Here is a 20,223-nt window from a genome sequence, read left to right on the forward strand (position 1 = left end):
GCATGCACTACATCCACATCCACTACCGACATCACAGCACACCTATCAGAACACACACCTCACTGGCAGTCACCACCCCAACAGCCATGCACACGTCCCCTGTGTACTCTCCCACTGTGTCTGTCCCTACCCCCCAAGGTACACAAACGCAAGAACTCAGACACCCAACAGCCATCCACCTCACAACAGCATCCAGCCCATGCACCTGCATACAAACACAGCAGACAGACACCTCCCACAACCACTCCCTCTTCCTCCACTCCCATACCTTCTCCCTCTCCCCGCCCCAATCTCCCTAAGCAGCTTTTCCTCTCCACCATTGACCTCTTCCATACCCCTCCCCTCACGTCCTTCACATCTGGTCAGGGTGGCTAAAACCCAGGCAAGCACCTCAGCCACCCAGTCCATGGGCCCAGTAGTGTCCACACCCACTTGTGGTGGTAAAGGATCCAGGGCACCAGGCAGCCTCACAGAAAGGGTGCCTGCCCCAAGTGCTGCCAGGAAGGGCAAGGAGCCATCCGCAGCTGCTGCCAGGAAGGGCAAGAAACCATCCCCAGCTGCTGCCAGCAAGGGCAAGGAGCCTGCCTCAAGTGCTGCCAGGAAGGGCAAGGGGGCTGCACCAGCAGGAAGGAAGGACAAGGGGCCTGGTGTTGGGACTCAGTCGGAGCCTCCACCACCAACCATGGTTGTGCAGCCATCCGAGGCTGCAGGGGATGGGCAAGAGCTTCCCCCTACCACTACCAGCAGCACCACCAGCAGTGGGCAGCCATCCGTGGCTGTAGGGGATGGGCAGGAGCTTCCCCCCACCGCTACCAGTAGCAGCACCACCACCACCACCAGCAGTGGGCAGCCGTCCGAGGCTGCAGGGGATGGGCAGGAGCTTCACCCCACAACCACCAGCCGTAGCAGCACCACCACCACTGCCACCACTGAACAGCCGTCACTGCCGCCAGACGGTCTGTAGTCCTGCCTCCATGGCCTGTTGTGCGGGCTGCCCCATGTCAATCCTGTGGGAATGACACCCAGCTGAGAGACTGTGACCTTGCACTCCCCAAGATCTGCATCACAGGGCACTCTGCCCCCTACAGAACCAGTGGGTAAGCCACCCACTCACCCCAACCTCCCCGGGATGATCACTGGGAACGATGCCCCTCCAGAACCAGTGGGGAAGCCACCCACTCACCCTATCCTCCCTAGGATGAAGATCACAGGGCAGAATGCCCCCTCCAGAACCAGTGGGGTAGCCACCCACTCACCCCATCCTCCCCAGGATGAAGATCACAGGACACGATGCCCGCTCCAGAGCATGTGGGCAAGTCACCCACTTGAGAGACTGTGGCCTTGCACTCCCCAGGACAAAGCAATGGGAATGCTGCCCCCTCCAGAGCATGTGGGCATGTCACCTACTTGAGAGACTGTGGCCTTGCACTCCCCAGAGCACAGGGCATGTTGCCCCCTCCGGGACTAGTGGTGTTGCTCCATCTGCCGGCTGATGTGTCCCCCCCCTTTCCCCGTCCCCCTGAGGTGCCTGCCTATTTTTGAACTGATGCCACAGCAGTGTTCTCTCCGTGACGTTGCAGGAGACAAGTGGGGCCTTGGACTTTGTCATGTGGCCCTGTGGCCCATGCACATAGAGGACTGGGAAGTATCCCTTGAATTGTACATATGTATTATACTTTTAGATTGGATGTACGTATTTCTACTGTATTTATATTATTACACTCACTTTCATCTATTCCTGTTGTCCTTGTATTATTCCTGAGGGGTACGGGGTCAATAGGTTTTCTTACTGCATCTGATTGTGTGTATGGTGTTGGGGTGAGGGTGTGTGTGTTGTGCATGTGTGTGTCACTCTCTTTTTCCTCCCCTCTCCCCTGTGTGCTAGGCAGCTGTACTCACTGTGGTCGTCTTCACCATTGTTGGTGTTCATGGTGGAGCAGGACGTAGAAGAGCATCGGAAATATCTGCAGCTCGGGTTCCATGGCGGCGTGGTTGCTGTGTCTCCCAAGGTGAGTCCTTTCCCTTCTGTGCAATATTTCCGCCAGGCTTTTGATACCATTGGTACCACACCAGAAAAGGTGGCGGATTGGTCTGTCATAATATGATGGGCGGAACATTGTCTTCCATCTGGCTGTAGGCGGCTACCGCCGTGGTGGCTGTTGTTTCTGCCCTGGCGGTCAGTGTGGTAAAGTGGTACTCTATCTGAGCGCTTTCCGCCATGGTAATAATTTGGCGGTAATTACCAGAAGCCTGTTGGCGGTATTACTGCCACTTTATCGCTGACCGCCAGGGTTGTAATGAGGGCCTTGGTTTTTGTTGTAATTTGTCTGGTTTAATAGGTCGATCAGGCGTGGTCGACAAGTCAGAGTGTGAGTCAAAGTGAGTGAAAGAATTTTCGACTAAGATCTGGCGAGTCCTATGTGCACTAGGACAGACCCACTGATCAGGTGAGAGTAAAATTTGCGGGTCAAATTTTACTTGCGAATCAGAGAAACTGAGAAAGAAGGAGTAGCTGCTAGAGCTAAACGCCGTCAGTGAAAAATCAGTAAGATTTCTGAAGCAATTGTGTTACCCTACCTGTAGTAAACTGACAAATTGGGTTTTGATTTTGTTTAGTGCTCGCAATAGTTTTGCATTAGTCTAGCGTGAATCTGAGGAGTAGGACAAGCCGCAAGACTTTGTCAGCTGCAGTATGTGTGAGTGTGATGTCACTGGAGCCACACTGGGATAGGTTGGTTAGTGGGAAGGGTCGCGCACGGATTGGCAGACAACCGTGAAGCGCAATTGGTTGAGAAGGTTGGTGAAAAGGATTCTGGGATTAAAAGTCACTTCCTGATTTGATTTAGAATAACATAAAGCTTGCATAAATTACATTTTTCAAAGCTTTAAAGAGTGCCCTAAGGGAGATACGTACATTATGAATATTGGAGATATTGCACCACCAGGAGGTACACCAGCTTAGATTGTAATAGAAGAAAAGGGTGCTGTATCATGTCTTTAGCTGAAACAATGGTGCAAAGTGACAGAGAAAGATGGGAGCTTAGCAATTCCTACCCATGTAACATTTAATTTGAGGAGCTTAGAGAATTTGAAGAGGGTGCTATATGACTTGAAACCTCTTCAGAGACCAGCACAGTTCGAGACATTAGCAATCTGGGAATTAGTAGCCAGGCAGCAACAGCAACAGAAGTTTGACAGGAGGATAAGAAAAGCATAAAAGACACTAGCGGAGGCTAGGGGTGACAGCAATCAGAAATTTTGGAGAACCAAGAGTTTACAGGGGATTAAATTGTTTCCTGCAATTACTCAAGACAGCGAGAAAGAAGGAAGGAATGGAACCAGAAAGACAAACAGAAGCCATTCCGAGAGTCTGGAGCGGAGATCACAGGAGTCTAGGAGATCTTTAACACTTGAGGAAGAGTCAGATGATGATGAGTTTATTTTACAGTTATTTGAGAAATCGTCCCCTACCATATGCAGCACAAGAGAGCCGTCTGAACACTAGTTTAAACCCTTCAGCACCGATACCGGTTAAAATGACGATGAGTCAAGTACAGATTAATCCTATCATGACACAGAGCCAAATGAAGAGCAGTCTTCATTTGTTTACTACACCGGCAGCTCAAAATCAGATACCGCAGCCAAATGTCCCGAAAATGTACCCTGATGTACCCATTGTGGAAACTGCCATAGACCTAATAGTGCCAACTGGACAGGTTTTCCTGGAACCAACATTGGTTCAGACAGAGCCAACTCCACTCCTACTGCCTCAAGTGTAGCCCAAGCAATGCCAAAGTACACTCCTGTAACAGTGACACAGACAGCTATGTCTGTGCTGATGAGCCAGAGTACGGGAATTATGCACCCACGGAACCCAAACGTTAAACCAAGCCCAGATGCCGAATCTGTACCTGTCACCATTGGTCCAGCCATACCTTTATTTGCACGTGAAAATAACAGTACAAATGGACAGGGAGTCCTGAGTCAGAATTCAACAAGGAGAGGACTCAAGGAGAATACTCGAATAGTCTCTCCTGTAGGACCGACCTGTGACGGAACAGGATAACTGTTGGATCTTAGTCCGTTCGGAGTTCCTCTGAATACTGGAACAGGGTCAAACATCAGTCATAGCCTGAAATTACTGACATCACAATCTCCAAATCTAGTTGTGCAACTGTTGTCAAATACGCAGCCCAACAACATTTTGCTGCAAGGTTTGACTGCCCAACAATTGACTGAATGGTTAGATAAGCTGAATACCCCGCAGAGTGCTCCAAGGGGAGAGGAGTACTTGAACTATACTAAACTGGGGATTGAAATGGGTGAGCTCATTGAAGGTGTGAACAGACTCAAATCTTACACCGAAACAGAATTGAGGTACTTGTGCCCAAAAATTACAAGAGAGGCAAGTGAGGTACATCAGAAGCTAGCAGACATAGCAGAGAAATATGCTTGGAGATAGAGAAAACAAAGCACTTGAAGAGGAGTTACAGGTTAGATTTTGACACAAAAGATTTTGAATACATGAGATCTGCAGGAATGAAAGCACACCTTAGAAAGTTACTCCAAAGTGTCCAGACTTGGGGAGCAATAGATAAGTGGGAAGGCAGATGGGTAAAGAAGAGAGAGAAAAGGAAAAGGGATTCTGCAAATTCTACTGTAAATGTGCAGCAGGGTGATGATCCGGTAAAAATGTTACCAATGAGATATATTCTGGCAGGAAATTTTGTTCATGTCCTTTGGAGCAGAAGTGACATTCTATCCTTTACAAATGAATATCTCAGGTTGAGAGATAAACCAGAAGAATGGTACCAGGAGACAGACAGATTTGTGAAACTTGCAAAATGCCTGTGGGAGGATTTGAACGCTCTATTAGAGATAGTGGTTCCAGCTGATTTATGGAGTATAGACTGGCCGATAAAGGAACCAGAGAGAGACCCGATTACAGGTGCACAAACTCCCGAGGTAATGACATACTACTATGAATTGACTGAATTTTTTTAAACAAGAATTGCACCCAAAAATACTTACTGACAGAGAATAGACAGGACAACTCAGGAAGTGAAAGAGTCAATACATGTGTATTATGAGAGATTGTTGCATGCATTTAAGCATTAGAGTGGTACAGAGACAATTGAGATGAAAGACATGATTAATTTTGTGTTTAGATTTGTGGAAGGATTGAGACCTGAAATTAGCTAGATGATTAAAAATCATTTGATCTGCTGGCAAGTAAAGCCGATTGACAAGGTATTGCAGTACGCAAAGTACTCTAGCGACGAGACTGGGCTGAAGCAGAGAAAGTTGAAAGAAACGGCGATGGTGATGCAGATTAGAGCAGCACAAACAGAGATGCAGGGAAACTTTCGACGACAGCAGCAGCAACAGCAGGGAAATGTGGTATCTCAAACTCAAACAAGAGGTAGAGGTTGCGGAGGAATGGGAAACGGAAACCATAGTCCCGATTTGGGCACTGTAGTGGTTCAGAATGATGTACAGGGAATGGAGAGATCGTTGCCTTTTCATGCTTGCGGAGGAATTGAACATTGGAAGCAGGCGTGTCCGATGATGGTACAAGAAGGTGTTGTTCAGCAAACAAATTACATCAATTCATTCCACAACAGGAGAGGCCAGAGAATGAGGGGTCAAAATCCACATTTCCATAACAATGTGAATCAGATGCAAAATTTCCAACCCATGCAGCAGATGCAAATGTCACCTGTGCAGATGACATAGTCGCAGCCAATGCAACAGCAGGTTCAAATGGTACCTAGACAGCAAATCCAAATACCTCAAGCCCCAATGGACCAGCAGCAGGTGATGCTTCCTCAATAGGTCACAGGTCAAAGGTAGTGTAATATCACGGTACACCAATTCCCTTTACACAGTGAGGATGGAATAAAAGATGATTGGGTGAGCGAGAGCTCTGATGAAGAGGAATGTGTGCTTCCAGCTTCCTTGGAAGTAGATCATAAAGGTCCATATGTGATGGGAAAAGAAATGGGTCATAAAGTTTCTTTCTTGGTTGACATAGGAGCTACACGCTCTTCAGTGAGAACTGCAGAAGTTCCTATCCTGCCCCTTTCAGGAAAAACAGTCTAGATTGTAGAAGTAGCGAATCGGTATTTGACCAACCCAATTACAGAACCAATTCAGTTTAAAATAGGCAATTTTAAAGGATTACACAAGTTCGTAGTCTGTGATTCCAGTACAATATCCCTATTGGGAACGGACTTGCTGTGTAAAACAAGATGCTTGATTACTTGCTCAAATGATAGAATTGAGATATAGACAAACAGTGATGATTAGGATGACCCAGCTCCAGAGACAGAATATGAAATAATAAATGAGGTGCACCCTCTGATTAGTTTCTTTCCAGTTTTTCCAGTAAAGGATCTTCTTTCTGATATGCAAGAAACAGTTAAAGAGAGAGTGTGGGATTTGACAGGGAAAGACATTGGCCTGATAAAGGGAGTTGAGCCAGTTAACGTTCCGGTAAAGGCAAACACAATTTTTCCCCAGTGCCACATGACACAGGACATCATTGAAAAGGTTGCTCCCATAGTTGCAAAATTTGTGAACCAAAGCGTTTTGAAAGAAGTGTTGAGCAGTCCATGTAATTCACCAATAATGGAATAGAGAAAGCCCTGTGGGAAAGTTTGGATTGTCCAGGATTTGAGAAAAATAAATTACATTGTAGTCAATTCTTGTCCCGTAGTACCAAATCCAGCCCTGATTTTGTTTCAGATTCCATGTGATGCTGAATGGTTCACCGTCATAGACTTGTCACAAGAATCCTTTTCTGTGACTGCTCATGAGGTTAGTCAATTTCTCTTCTGTTTCAAATTTTTAGATCGAGTTTACTGTTGGTGTAGAATTCCTCAAGGGTTTTCAGAATCACCTTCCATATTCAACTAGATCTTAAAAAAGAACCTGGAGTCATTGGAAATGCCTTTCCAATCAACATTGGTAGAGTACATTGATGATTTGTTTATTGCATCCAAAACGAAGGAAGAGTGCAAATATGACACAATTACCTTACTGAACCTTTTGGGAAAGAACGGTCATAAAGTGTCTCCAATTAAATTGCAATACTGTCAAAAAGAAGTGAAATATTTGGATCACCAGACTGAGAAGGGAAAAAGGAAAATATCAAGAGAAAGGGTCACAGCCATATTGCAGATGAGTCTCCCAGCCACACAGAGAGATGTTGGGATGTTTTCGGGGATGGTAGGCTACTGTCGCCAAAGGATTCCCAACTTTTCAGTCATTTCAAAGCCATTGCAGAAGCTGATTCACAATTAAGTCACTGATCCCCTAGTGTTAGATCAGGTCGGTATAAAAGCATTTTCTGAAGTGAGAGAGAGTTCGTGCAAAGCTCTGTCTTTGGGAACGCCTGACTATACAGTACAAAGCCCTTCACTTTGTTTTGCCACGAGCATGATGCATGTTCTTTGTCTGTCTTGACTCAAGTCCATGGAGGTGTAAACCGCCCAGAAGTATATTTTTCAGCTACTTTGACCCAGTTTCAGCAGCTTTACCAGGCTGTTTGCGTTCAGTCGCAGTGATTGGACAGAGCCTTGCGCAGTGTGAATGCATTGTAATGGGACATCCCCTGACTATTATGGTCCCTCATTCCATTGAAGTTTTACTTACAAGAACAAAGACACAATACCTAACAGGTGCCAGCCTGACTTGTTATAAAACTAGCATCCTGGGGTCCCCTAATGTGTCACTAAAAAGATGTACAGTGCTCAATCCGGCAACCTTACTCCCAAATTAAAATGTTGAAATTGAAAAATTGGAAGACATTGACCATAATTGTCTTGAAGTAACTGATCTGTGCACAAAGCTGAGATCTGATAACAGAGACACCCGATTAGAGGAAAATGACCAAATTATCTTTGTTGATGGTTCCTGTCTAAGGGACAATGCAGGAATACTGAGAGCAGGATTTGCTGTGTGCACAATTTCTGGTACTCTTGAAGCGTCCTGGCTTCAAGGAGTATACTCTGCACAAGTTGAGGAACTGGTAACCCTTATTAGAGCATGCCATGTTTCAGTGCAGCTTAAAGTTAACATTTATATCTATAGCCAGCATATATTTGGGATAGTGCACAATTGGGGCCTTTTGTGGCCTCAGAGAGGTTTCCTGACCTCTTCTGGTTCACCAGTAAGAAATCGTGAGAGAATTCAAGAGTTGTTGCAAGCTATCCAAATGCCTGAAAAGATTGCCGTGGTGAAATGCAGTGCACATCTGAAATCGTAAGATTTTGTGTCAATTGGAAATAGATATGGGGATCCAGTCCAAGGTTTTGCGCATTGAACAGTATATCGTTCAAGGATAAGTGGGAATTGTTACCTGAAGAAGATGACACATGTCCAAGGTATGCATTACATGTTATAGATACCTTGGAAGAGCTGAGAACATTGAAAAATATGGTTGACAGGGAGGAAAAGCGGTTATGGGTCAAAATGAAATGTGTACAACGAAGGGATGAACTGTGGATTTCAGAAGTGGGTCAATTAGTACTACCGAACAGTTTGTTGACTCAAATGGCTAGATATTGCCATTATTAAACGTATGATGGGAGGGATGCCATGATTCGATTGTTCAAACAGAATTGTTTCAATCCAAAATTTAGACAAGTTGCTGAAACAGTTTGCCATTGTTGCATAATTTGTCAACAAATGAACGCGGGAAAAGGGACAGTGGTCAATTTGAGCCACATTGGAAGAGCAGGAGGTCAATTCAGCAGAATGCAGATGAATTTTATTGAGATACCTGTGTGTGGTGGAATGAGATATGTGTTGGTGATTGTCTGGATCTTGAGTCATTGGATTGAAGCTTATCCTACAAGAAGAAATGACAGCCTCACAGTAGCAAAATTACTGCTTAGGGAACTGAAACCACGTTTTGGGTTTTCAGTCTCCTTAGAATCAGGCAGAGGAAGTCAGTTCAACAATGAATTAAATTATTATGTCCAGCCTTAAGCATTGAGCAGAAGTTGCATTGTAGTTAACGCCATGAAGCATCAGGACTGGTGGAACAGATGATTGGCACCCTGAAATCAAGAATGGTGAAAATGTGTGCGTCCACAAATCTGAAATGGCCAGATGCACTACCATTAGTTCCAATGAAAATGAGAAACACCCCCTACAGGAAGACAGGATTGTCACCAAATGAGATCCTCATGGGCAGAGCAATGAGGTTGCCAGTGGTTCCTGCAAATGCTCTTGTGAACATAACAGATGATATGGTGTTGGACTATTGCAAGGGTCTGGCTGATGTGGTTCACTCTTTCTCTCAACAATTGGAAGCCACCACACTGCAACTGTCTCAAGAACAAGGTCACAACCTGAGAGCTGGTGACTGGGTCATGATCAGAAAACATGTGAGGAAGACGTGTTTGGAGCCTTGGTGGAAGGGCCCTTTCCAGATAATTCTGATCACTACCTCAGCTGTGAAGTGCGCTGGAGTTCCAAACTGGATCCACGCAAGCCATATGAGAAAAATGGCAAGTCCTCTAGACAATGAAGAGGAGTTGTTAAGAGTACCAACAACGACCAGACCAACCTCAGAGCCGGAAAGAGAAGAAACAGGAACTGAGGCTGGATCTGAGCAAATTTAGAAAGGTTCAGCTTCTCCTGTGAGAGACGAAGGAGAAGACCTACAGTTGAGTGACAGTGAGCCAATATCAATTGAGGTAGCATGAGAGTCTAGTCAGAGGAGGGCTCTCCTGGAAGAAGATGATTTTGAGACACAAACAGAGCAAACAAAAGACCCCGAGGGAGAAAGAGTTGAGGCAGATCAAAGCCACTGTGGTCTGACTTCTCCTGAACCAGTCACAGGTCCATCAAGAGGAAATCCTGCAGAGCAAGAAGAAGTTTCAAGTTCAACACTAAAAAGAACATTGACAAAGGGTCCACTGAAATGAGATAAGTGGCCAGAGTCACAAGCAAAGAGAAAGGAAGTGGTTACAGTGACGACTATTGAGAGAAGACCTGAGTGAAGAAGAATTAAATGGAGAACGAAAGTTGAAAAGAAAGAGAATAGCAAGTCAAAGGTAGCAGGTCCAGAATGGGCGTATGCAACAAGTGAATGGCAAAGAGAATTTTTGTCTTTTTGTTTTGATCGAGACATTCCAGGTCAATATGTTGGCACTTGAAGGAAATCAGTGAACTGAACTGTGGAAACTACAAGCTGAGAAAAGTACAAAGAAGAAAAAGAGACTGTTAAAAGTAACCGGAAAATACGTTAATAGCCTGATTTGACAAGATAACCTGATTTGACAAGCTGCTAAATAGATTTTTGACAACCTTACCTATTTTGATGAAGGGTCCTGGAAGTGAGACTGAAAGCTGTAAATAATCGCTGAAAGAAGATTGAAGATTTAGGGGGTCAACATTTATGTTGAATGGACAGGATCCAATGATCCCTGGTATATATTACATCTGTGGGTCAAATGCTTATTACCGTCTTCCAAGAGGATGGTAGGGCACATGTTACTTGGGGATAGTTTTCCCAAAGATATTCCAACTTGAGGACTTGAAAAGATTACCAAAAATGACTGAGTTAAATCACCTCAAACAAAAGAGAGAGTCTCCTTTTAGTATAGTGGGAGATATATTTGGAGCAATGATTCCTTCAGTATGGGTTGTTCTGAATTCTATAAAGATTTGAAAGTTGTCTTCTATTGTGGATAACATGTTGACAAATTTTTTATGAGCCCTGGTTCTAATGGATACAGAAATGGCAGGGGTAAAATCTATGACTCTTTACAACCGCCTTGCGTTAGACATTCTTTTAGCAGGAGATGGCAGAGTTTGGAAAATGCTGATGATAGAAGCTTACTTACTAACCTGGCTAATGAAAGTGCTGATTTGAAAAAGCTGAAAGAACCAGGTGTTTGGAAGAAAGTTTGCAAAGGTTTTGCTTCAGTGGGAAATTGTCTTAGCAACATTCAGAAAGAGATCACATTTAAAATAATCCAAGGGATATTGATTATTGTGATTTGCATAATTGGAGCATGGGAAAAATGTAAATTGTGTTGCATGATTAAATTAAGGAAAATCAAGAATGATCAGAGGAGGGAAGGAATGAAAAGGGAAAAATTGTTTAGGGAAAGTTCAAAGAGGGAACGAAGATTAAAAGGGATAGAAATGACAAATTTTAGCTGAAAGCAGAAAATTTGTGTGGGAAGATGTCGCTGTGATGACTTATTTAGCCATCAGAGGAGGTATTGTGAACGCTGAAATTTTAATAATGAATATTCATGTATTCTGATTGTTGAATCTCCATAGAAAATAACTTGACATAGAGAAATAATACGCACATTTGAAAATGTGCCTACTTGAGTGACCATCAATAATCACGAAGTGTACTTATTAACAGTTTATTAAGGTAAAATGTCGAGCTTATGTTTGGATTAATGTAGTAGTATGTCATATTAATGGTCCTGTATTATGTACTTGCTTTATTAATCATAGGCCTTAATTTAGTGAGGTCTTGGGCCTAGTTGGAAGGCCTCATGTCAATCCTGCATTGCATAGGCAAATTATAAAATGGCTGCTTAGGAGAATTAAAATTGTGATTTTCCATTGCATGGACCGAATGTTAGTAACTAGAATTCTTTCCCATAAGAACTGCTTGCTAGATAGAATATGTTGTACTAGCTAAGGATACTTTGCGTAATTTAGTGTGTGTAAAGGCGACCTTCCCAGGAGCAGCCAATAGATACACTGACTAGAATATAAACTGTTACAAATGTGTTACCTGACGAGCCCAACGAGGGGAACAGGAGAAAAGGAGCTAATCATCGGCGTGACCAGTGGGCTACTAAATTTCTTGATTTGGGGTTCTACTTTCATTGGACAAAACGTAAACGTATGATTCTTTGACCAATAGCAACGTGGGAAGTAGTTTTAGGGAATCTAATTTAGCCAAACTGCACCGAGAGGAGAAATGCCATTAGCCCTATTTTTCCAAAATGCCCAGAGAGGCCATTTTTCAATTATTCTTTTTCGAACCGCATGAAGAGACTTTGCTTTCCTGAACTTTACTGCTGAATCCCGATGCCTTGCTGATCGAACAAATGTCCAATTGACGAAGACTGTCACAGCTTGCTGAACCATATTGATGCAAGGTATAAGACAATGTTACTGACTGTTATGTATATTTGCTTTTGTCCCTAGCTACCAACCACTAATTTTGACAAAACCATAGTTAGATATTTTTCCAAAGTTATGTTGACTAAATTGTATTGCATGAAGCCCAAACATGCTATTCTAATCTGAAGTTTAGTTAGGATACTCACTGGTGATGCTCCCTACATGTAATAACAGTTTGTAGGAGGCTGGCCTGGTTTGTACTGGGTACCTTGGGTACTTACACCTTATACCAGGTCCAGTTATCCCTTATTAGTGAAATGTAGTAGTGTTCTAGCAATTTAGGCTGATAGAGTTAGCTGTAGCAGAGCAGATTAGGCTGAACTAGGAGACTTGCAAAGCTCCTGCAATCCCACTATAGTTACACATTACTTATACACAACTAAAGACAATACTCAGTGTTACCAAAAATAAAGGTAGTTTATTTTAGTGACACAAGACCAAAAATATCTTAGAGGCGATACTCCTTCTGGAGGTAAGTATTATACATAATATATACACTAGACACCAAAATAAGGTACTTTATTAGACATAGGAGAGTGCAAACAATAGGAAATGCTATTGAATGCAATAGGAGAAAATAGGTCTTGGGGCAACACAATTCATATACTAAGAAAGTGGAATGCGAATCATGAATTCCCCCCTAGACAAGTGTAGTGTGTAGAGAATCGCTGGGAGAGTAAGAATACCATAAAGGTGAGTAAAATACCCGATCCCAGAGCCCAGGAAAGTAGGAGTAAAGTCCTGAAAGTTTCCTTAGGACACACTGCAAGTCGTGATTAGAGTTATTGCAAGAACCAAGCAAGACTGCAAACAACAAATGATGGATTCCTGGACCTGTAAAGAGAGGAGACCAAGTCCAGAAGTCGCAGAAGATTCCAGGAAGGAGAGGAGCCCCTGCCAACCTAGAAGAGGGTGCAAAACAAGAGTCTCCGGTTGGATGAAGACTGAAGAAATGCATCAGGGGAAGATGGTTGTGGGTTCCTTCATGATGTAATAGATGTCCCACGTGGAGATGTTGGATACAGGTGGGTTTCAGTGCTGGATTCGTCCAACAAGCCTTGGTTCAAGCAATGTTGCGGACTGCGTCAAAGTGGTGCTGCCTAGACCCAGGATGGACCTGGGGGCCTTAACTCAGACTGACGAGGCCGAGGGGGCTCCCAACACTGGAGGGAACCCACAGATGACCAGGCAGCACCCACGGAGGTCCCAGGACACGGGGTCAAAGAAGGTGCAAATTGTGGTTGTTGCAGCACCACAAAAGAAGGTCCCAAGCCGCTGGAGGACAACTCAGCAAGTTGAGCGTCACAGGATAGAGTGCTGGGGACCTGGGCCAGGCTGTGCATGAAGAATTGTTGCAAATAGTGCACAGAGGCCTCAGGAGGCAAAGATGATGCAGTGCACAGGGGTACTGTTGCAAACGGGGAAGGCAAGCTCTTACCTCCTCCAAATTTAAACAGCAGGACCTTCGAACAGTCTGTGTCGAAGGGGTTCATCACCTATGTTCCAAGGAGCACGCTCGTCACCAGGAAAGGTGTCCAAGAGAACCGGTTGATGTCTTAGAAGGTGCCTGCTGGAGCAGGGAAGTGACTCTGTCACTTCACAGGAGATTTCTTCGGTTCTTCTGGTGCAGGGTGAAAACAGGGAATAGCCAGAGCGTGCACACTGTGGAAACTGTTGCAGTTGCGGCTGGAACTGAAGTTGCAGAGGAAAAGTAGCCCTTCTGGATACTTTGCTGCTGTTACAGCAGTTCCTGCAGCAGTCTGAGGTCGATTCGGGGTCAGAGGATGAAGTAGTAGTTGAAGAGGATTAAAAAAATTCTAGCTATCGCGTCAAGAATTTTAGATTCTATTAAGGACACGGAGGCGAGGATTATGCTTCTCTTCACTTTACTGACAAACACAGCAGCCAATGAAAGTGTAACAAATTCAAAAGCTACAAATCCCATGAACCCCAGTCCACCAATCATGGGTCTATACTGTCCATAAATAGCCTGAACGCTATAGTCCTTCCTCTTTCTTTGCAAAACCAATTCAAACATGCATTAAAACTTGCGAAACTTGTCAACGAACTCTATCCAGGTCTTATGAAACGAACACATAGACGTAGGAGGATAAGATTGCACCTGCGGTAATCCACCGGAAGACTAACAAAGTCGTGTTAGATGCACCTGAGTGAAACAAAAAGATCCAACTAATATCGAGATATACTTTGGGAGGGTATTACATACACATTTTATGCTATAATTATTCAATATTCATACCACCCATGCAAAAATTTGTGTATAACGGGTGGGATAATCCTCGCCTCCATGTCCTTAATAGAATCTAAAATTCTTGACGCGATAGCTAGAAAATTTGTAATTCTATGTCAGGACCGGAGGCTTCGGATTATGCTAGTTTGAAGTCTATTTACTACTTCTGATACTACATTGACTATGGGTTTGTGATAAAAAACCTTAAAAGTGGAATCATTTGACCAGTCTGCCGCAGCCATAATATCCTCTAATCTGGCTCCAGTAGCAGAGGCTTTTGAGGCCATGGCTCCTCTAACTGAGTGAGCTCCAAAAACACTTACATCAATACCAGTTTCGGCCAGTAACCACTTAACCCAACGAGCCAAAGTTGCCGCAGGGACTGGACGAAAGGGCTTTTGTAACGAAATCAAAACCTACCCAAAAACATTTTGTCTGAATTCTCTTGTGGTATCTTTGTAGACTTTCAGACATTGAACAACACACAGTTTTTTGTTGTGCGGGAAAGAGGGGTATGAAATACATTTTGATGAGGTTTTTGTACGTCTAGAGATGAAAAAAGATACTCCTTCCGGAGTAAATACTCTACCTGATAAATCCAGAGCTTTAACATCCGAGACTCTTCTGCAGGAAAGCAAGCATAATAACATCGTCAATTTTGCAGATAATTGTTTGCGAGATAAGCCTTCATTATCCGGCCAATTCCTGAGGAATTGTAAGACAATGTTCACGCCCCATAAGGAAGTATACTTCGGTTGTGGAGGTTTTACCATACGAATACCTCTAAGTAATTTGCAGATTAAAGGGTGTTCTCCAACCGGTTTCCCTTGGATATGGGGATGACCAGCCGAAAGAGCTGAGCAACAATTGTTAATTGTCCTATATGCCAAACCCTGGGAAGCCAATTCAGAAAGGAAATTGGCTATGACATGAATTTCTGACCCCAGGGGATCCAGACTCCTTGAATTGCACCAACGGACCCACTTCTTCCAGGCCTGTTCGTATCTTTTCTGAGTGGAAGGGGCCCAAGATTGGGATAAGAAGAACATTGCTGACTCCAAAACTCCTGCCACTTGCCATTGTCGCCTGAAAGTCTCCAGGCCATCAGGGTTAACAATCCCTGCAGAATTAGAGGATGAGAACTGTTCAACGGGTCCGTGAGAAGATCCACTGACCATGGAATCTTCACCGGAAGGTCGCACAACAAGTTCATTGCCGTAGGGAACCAGGGCTGAGCACTCCACAAGGGAGTTATTAGAATGATTTCCGAGCGTTGGCGATGAACTTGTGCCAGGACGCGAGTAATCATCACAAATGGCGGGAAGGCATAAAGGAGATTCTTTGGCCACAACTGTAGGAAGGCATCCGTCCCCTTCGCCTGAGGGTCCGGTCTCCAACTGAAAAAGCAAGGGACCTGACTGTTCAATCGGGAGGCAAATAAAACCATCAGACATGTCCCCCAACGAAGTTGAAGGGCTTGAAAAATGTGTGGATTGAGTTTCCAGTCGCTGCCATCCCGGAGACATCGCAAGTTCCAATCCGATGTTGCATTGGCAATGCCCGGAATGTATTCCGCCACCACCTAAATCTTCTGACTGAGGCAAAAATGCCAGAATTCCTTCGCTATCTCTGCTAGGAGATGAGAGCTGGTCCCCCGTAGGCGATTGATGTACCTGACCGCGGAGACATTGTCCATCCGCAGAAGGATACAACAATGATCCCGGCGAGGGGCCAGGGACTTGATGGCAAAGGATCCTGCAAGGAGTTCCAGGCAATTGATGTGGAAAGCCAACTCCCCCTGGGACCAACGACCCCCGGTCTCCACAGGGCCGCAACGTGCCCCCCAGCCCCAACGGCTGGCATCTGACTATCACCACGTCCGGACTGGACGGAAAAATCGCTCTGCCATTCCATGCATCCATGTGGTCTAGCCACCATGACATCTCTGTCTTGGCTTCTACCAAAAGGGGAACTAGTTCCGAGTACTGAAGGCCCTTTTGCAGATGGAGGATCTTCAACCTCTGCAGGGCTCTGTAATGTAGGGGGCCCGGAAAGATCGCTTGAATGGACGAGGCTAAGAGACCGACAAGGCGTGCTAACGTCCTCAATGATATAGTCAGAGAGGCAAGCGCTCTCCTCAATTCTTTTTTGATCAGGCTTCGCTTGCTGATCGGAAGAACTAATAGGGCTGCCAAAGACTCTATTTGGAACCCTAGGAATTCTACCTTCTGAGTTGGTACCAGACAGAACTTTTCGGAATTTATGACAAACCTGAGGTCTTGGAGTAACTGCAACGTCCAATTTAAGTGGGTCAGAACAAGATGTCTCTCTTGGGCCATAATTAGAATGTCGTCCAGATAAATAATTAGACGTACTCCTCGTTCTCTTAAGAATTGTACCACTGGGCGCAAGAGTTTGGTGAAGCATCAGGGTGCTGAGGAGAGGCCGAAGGGAAGAACCCTGAACTCGAACCAATGGGAACCCCAATGAAATTGGAGGAAACGCCTGTGAGGGGCAAAAATTGGAACTGAGAGGTAAGAGTCCTTGAGGTCTAGGCGCACCATCCAGTCTTTGTCTCTTAAAAGATCTCTGAGGAGGTGAATGCCCTCCATCTTGAAATGGCGATACACCATCCAAGAGTTGAAATGTTTGAGATTCAGGACCAATCTGGCTCCCCCGCCCTTCTTCTGGACTAAGAAGATTGTGCTGGCGAAGCCTCGAGGATGTGGGGAGGACAGCACCACAGCTCCTTTTTGAATGAGCAAGAGAATTTCTTCTTCTATAAATTTGCGATCTGCGAGGGAAAAAAGGAGAGGCATAGGAGGAGTTGATTGCTTCGGAGGGGCGTAAAATTCTATTTGAAAACCTTGACCTGTCTGAAGAACCCACGGGTCTTGTGTAATTAATCTCCAGGCTGGGAGAAAATACTGTATCCTGCCCCCCAAAATGACCTCCGAAGGAGGAATAATTCTCACCTGAGTTTGAGTTGTCCTGATTGGAGTTTCCTCCACGATATCCTCTGGAGGATCAACCACAACCCCTGTAGCGATTGGGGTAGAAGTTGTGTTGGTCTGAGTAACCCCCGCGGTTGCCTTGAGCTGCGTATCTGGAAGCCTGATACCTTCGGCCTGACGCTCGGCCCCTGAAACGTCCGGCCCGGATAAAAAGAGCGTTGTTGAACACCTTTTTGATGTTGGATTGAGCTTTGTCGAGGGCTGTAAAGGTAGCCACATACTTGCTCAAATTGGAAATGAATTTATCTCCAAAGAGCATACCATTGGCCGAGGACCCTGCCTCATTAGTGGCCAAATCTGCAACTTTTGGGTCTAAACGAATGAGGAAGGATCGTCGCCGTTCCGTTGACATGGCGCAGTTGGCATTGCCAAGAAGGCAGATTGCTCTCTGCGCCCATTGTAAGATTGCGTCCGTGTCTAACGGAGCCTCTGTTTCCTTAGATTGAATGGCTAGATCTAATATTTTCGTTAAGGGACCTGACACGTCCAGTAATTTGTCCTGGCATCCTCTCCAGGCACGATCCAGACCCTTCTTTGGGTCTTTAGCGAACTTTCGAAGAAAAGTCGCCATGTTGGGATCTAACTCCGGTGTTTCTGCCACCTTACCGAGAAGGGAGGGTCGAGGACATTCTGACCGAAGGGTGTTGCGCACCTCCTTCTCAAAACTTTTACGTAGCCTATCTTGGACGTAACTGCCGACCTCCTGGTTAGGAATCCATTCGGTGGAGCGAAGATGGATAATATCCTCCGGTGAAAATAGGAGGTTTTTGCCCTGAGGGGGATTGCTCTCTGGCATATTGTGTTGTGTCTTGCGCTGTTTTTTGCACGGTTGGGGATCTGCCTGAGACTCGTCTGAGTCTGATTTTGAGGAAGAAGGATCCTGATAGCTAGAATGCGAGGATTGCAGGTAGTTAAATGATGGCTTTTAAGGATGGGGAAAACCTCCATAGGCATGGTCGCGCAACACCGAGGTTGCCATCTGCGACAGGATTTCTGCAGAGGAACTGCCATTTGAATGTTGCAGGTGCAAACCTATCGTTTCACCGGAATCACCGGATTGAAGGCGAGGCTGCTGGCTATTCTCGGCCAAAAATGACCTTTTAGCAAAGTTCGACAGGGGTTGTGTAAAGGGTTTCAGGGATTGGATTAGGGCCCAATTCACGGAGTCTTGCACATGATGGCCAAGTGCCTCCACAAGTCTTTCCTCCATTTGGTGCTCAGCTGGCATCTCTTGCAGTTCGTCATACTGCTCATCATCATTGGCGTAGTACGCCATGTTAAAGGTATTGTTAAGGGAGGAGTTAGCAATTTGTTGTGGAGGGAGCCCCCTGCTTAAGGAGTTTAACCTGTGTTATGCTGTAAGGAGCTAACCAGGAAAAAATACTCTTAAGTCCCCTGAGCAGAGCTCTCACAGTATTATTACAGCCCCTACGGGAGATCGTTGGCCGTTTAGTTATTGATTTCTTTGGATCTGACTTCCCCGAAGCACACGCGCGTAGAGAAGCCGGTCGGAATGAAGAATTTTCCGATTCCTCTCAACGCGCATGCGCGGGAGCAGAAAGAGGACAACGTCCTCTACTCGGCGAGCCTAGGCTCGCCGAAAACAGCCTGCCCCCACCCCACGCCGACAACGAAAATACTAATTTTAGATAATACAATAAGAAAAAGGCAATATGTAAACAAGAAGCGCGCTCACGTTCGTGCTGTTAAACAATATCAAATGTACAAACACAAGCACAAGTAGCGCGCTGCACTTATCTGGCTGCTGGAGCAGCAAAGAAAGAGGAAGGACTATAGCTTTCAGGCTATTATGGACAGTATAGACCCATGATTGGTGGACTGGGGTTCATGGGTTTTGTAGTTTTTGAATTTGTTACACTTTCATTGGCTGCTGTGTTTGTCAGTAAAGTGAAGAGAAGAATAATCCGAAGCCTCCGGTCCTGACGTAGAATTCATGAAGGAAACTTTCAAGCAGAATCTGAAGAGAAACCCACAGGAGAGACCCTAAATAGCCCTGAGATGGGGATTGGCTACCTTATCAGGTATGGACCTATCAGGAGGGGTCTCTGAACGTCACCTGCTGGCACTGGCCAGAGTGCCCCATACCTTGGAAAACAAGATGGCTGAAGTCGGGGACACACTAGAGGAGCTCTTGGCACCATCCCTGGGGAGGTGATGGACAGGGGAGTGGTCACTCCCCTATCCTTTGTCCAGTTTTGGGCCAGAGCAGGGACTGGGGGTCCAGAACTGGTGTAGACTAGCTTATGCAAGGAGGGCACCCTCTGTGCCCTTCAAAGCATTTCCAGAGGCTCTGGGAGGCTACCCCTCCCAAGCCTGTAACACCTATTTCCAAAGGGAGAGGGTGCAACACCCTCCTCCCAAAGGAAATGCTTTGATCTGCCTTCCTGGGACTGAGCTGCTCAGACACCAGGAGGTGTAGCTGCAGTTCAAGCCTCAGAGAGCTGGTTTGGCAGTACTGGGGGTCCATGGTGGAGCCCCCAGGATGCGTGGAATTGGCTCCCCAATACCTGATTTGGAATGGGGGGATAATTCCATGATCTTAGACACCTTACATGGCCATATTCGGAGTTACCACTGTGAAGCTACATATAGATATTGACCTATATGTAGTGCACGCGTGTAATGGAGTCTACGCACTCTCGAGGTCTGGGGATTTGGTCCTGGACGGTGTGGGGGCACCTTTGCTAGTGCAAGGGTGTCCTCACACTTAGTAACTTTGCACCTAGCCTTCAGTAAATAAAGGTTAGACATATAGGTGACTTAGTA

Source organism: Pleurodeles waltl, chromosome 5 (assembly GCF_031143425.1).
Source record: "Pleurodeles waltl isolate 20211129_DDA chromosome 5, aPleWal1.hap1.20221129, whole genome shotgun sequence".
NCBI lineage: Eukaryota > Metazoa > Chordata > Amphibia > Caudata > Salamandridae > Pleurodeles > Pleurodeles waltl.